The sequence below is a fragment of the Marmota flaviventris genome, chromosome Y, assembly GCF_047511675.1.
Source record: "Marmota flaviventris isolate mMarFla1 chromosome Y, mMarFla1.hap1, whole genome shotgun sequence".
Lineage (NCBI taxonomy): Eukaryota > Metazoa > Chordata > Mammalia > Rodentia > Sciuridae > Marmota > Marmota flaviventris.
Window position 1 is genome coordinate 16,022,673 of NC_092519.1, and position 2,900 is coordinate 16,025,572.

Genomic DNA, 2,900 nt, shown 5'->3' on the forward strand with positions numbered 1-2,900 from the left:
AATGGTTGGGGACATGGCTCAGTGGTTAAGAAACCTGCGCTCAATCCCTGGTATAGTAATAATAATAATAATAATAATTATTATTATTATTATTATTATTATTATTATTATTATTCAGTCTCCTTATTTTCTAACTAGAGAAAAATAATGTTGATTCATAAAGACTAATGAGTTTTATCTGGATCATTACTGAAATACTGGAGTCTAAGTGATGAGGCTAATTGTATTTATATCCAGATTTTCAAAGTAAGTTCTAAAAGGCATCACTAACACCATGAGCTTTGTGAAACCTCAAACTCTTTTTTTTAAAAATAACATTGTAATGTTGTTTCATTCACAAAACTTGGTTTAGGCCATCACATTTTAGAGCGCAGACTTTAAATGGCTCAATAAATGAGGATGGAAATCCTAAGCGTCAATTTTACTTGCTGTGTTCGAATTCGAATGGATGCAGAATAATTTGCCCATTGAGAACAGATAGACTTGCACTTGAACAAGATTTTCTTTTAAAAAAGAAGAGAGTGATTATTACTTATTTCTCTCCGTAGCTGTAGAGATGTCCATTTTCTGACCTATTTAGTGTATCATGCATTGACTGGTTGGATAAGCTGTTACCTTATGCATGCATTAAATTAAATTGATGTATTAAATTAAATAAATTAATTCCGGACCCTTCTGTGTGAGGGGGTAGATGAAATGCCTGACTATTTCTCCTCATCGGAGTCCACTGGACTCCGGTGGGTTGAGGAGCCCGGGATATCCGTCTCTATTTCCAAGGTGCATTCTCCCTTGATTGACAGGGGATTCCAACTTCACTGACTAGAAATCGTCTCAGGATCAAGAATTCACAGGTGCATCTTGAGGGTCTCGAGGTCATGCAACCTGTTCAGCAGTTTACAAAACCTTTCTGTAGAACGTCTCTGCACCGATGACCGGACATGATACATGCTACCCACTGTCTGCTTTTTCAGGAGTTGAACGCCACGGATGTCATCTAATTAAACAAATGTCATGTTTTCCAACTCACAGGGTGATGACCATCCGTCTGAGACAGGGTTCCTTTGTGCAAAAATAAATCACACCAAATGGCACTCATGACCCTTGAGGAAGGAGGAAATCTCATATTTGCAAAGCAAAATGATGCCTTTAAGAGCATCTTCCAATTTCTGTTTTACAAATAAGAAAGATACAAAAAAAATAAGTGGCTACAATATGAACAGACTCGTGGTGCTAAATAATTTGACAACATTAAAAACAAATATGAAAATATTTCAGACAGCTTCTGTTCACATCTGTCCTGAATTTGCTGCATCGATTGCTTGGAAAAAGGATAAATTTGTCTGGATGTTCTTTTTTTATTTTTTAGTAGTAATTCAGAAGACATTTCATTTTTAGTTTGTTCTAATTCTATATCCACGACAGTAGACTGCAATTGGACACTTCATATATAAATGGAGTATAATTCTCCTGGTTGGACATAGTGTAGAATCACGCGGGTCCTGTGGTCACATATGCACACAGGGTCACAATGTCCCATTTATTCTACTGCCCTTCCTACCCCACACCCCTCCCCTCCCTTCACTCCCCTCTGCCTAATCCAAAGCACCTCTCTTCTTCCCTAGCACCCCCTTATTATGAATTAGCATCCACATATCAGAGAAAACATTTAGCCTTTGGTTTGGGGGTTTGGCTTATTTCATTTAGCATGATAGTCTCCAGCTCCATCCATTTATCAGCAAATGTCACTATTTCATTCTTCTTCATGGCTGAGTAATATTCCATTGTGTATATGTACCACAGTTTCTTTATCCATCCATCTATTGGAGGGCACCTGGGTTGGTTCCATAGCTTGGCTATTGTGAATTAAGCTGCTATGAACACTGAGGTGGCTGTGTCCCTGTAGTGGGCTGATTTTAAGTCCCTTTTCAAGCTGATAACGACTTTCTTAGGTTACTTCTCAGCCCTGCTGTCTGAATCCTGCTTGGTATCCCTGTAGCCCATCCAGTCAGCGCTTTGCTGGGACCCACAGCAAGTAATTTGCCAACCTCTGACACAGAGCCATCTTTTACGCATCGCGGTTTTTATTAGGCACATCAAAATACAGCAGTTGCTCAGACAGAATCATAAATTCCCAAAATGATGGAGTAAACTCTTGTCTGCAATGTCCTCCTGCTCAGGGAGGGACCAGTAAAGAGAAAAGCATGCATTTATATTGGGAGAGAGAGAGAGAGAGAGAGAGAGAGAGAGAGAGAGAGAGAGAGAGAGAACACTAGGTATTTACAGCAACTTGGACCTCGTAGACGACATTCAAAATACATCTCACTCTTTCTCTTTTCATCCTCTTCTCCCTCCCTCCCCCTCCATCCCCCTTTCCTTCATCTCTGCTTGGATTTCTCCCGCTTAAAATGAGCACTTTGAGCCAGGCACAGTGGCACACACTTGTTACACAAGTGGCTCCGGAGGCTGAGGCAGGAGGATCGCAACTCGGAGGCCAGCCTCAACCACACACCAAAACTCTCAAAATAAAAAGGAGCCGGGGATGATGCTCTGTCAATTACACCGAGTTCCTGTCTCCTCCTAATTGTTCATAACAAGCTTTGGGGCTTTGCCGGCTCCGAGGGACCTTGGAGGCTAACAGATGAGGTCCACAGCCACCCTCAGGAGCCATGTGGTGAGGAAGGGCACATTCCCAGGTGTTGGGAAATGTCTAGAAAAGGGGAAAAACCAGAGAGATTCCAACGTGTCACCAAAGATCCCAATTTGCATGAAATTCACTAAAGATCCTTGTTGGAAGGTCTGGATTTCACGTGTCTCTTGTAAGTTGTCAAAAAACTGGTGGGAATCGTCCCTGGGCTCAGTCTGAGTGAAAGCCCGAGTTCCCTTCAGCCTGCCTTTGGGAC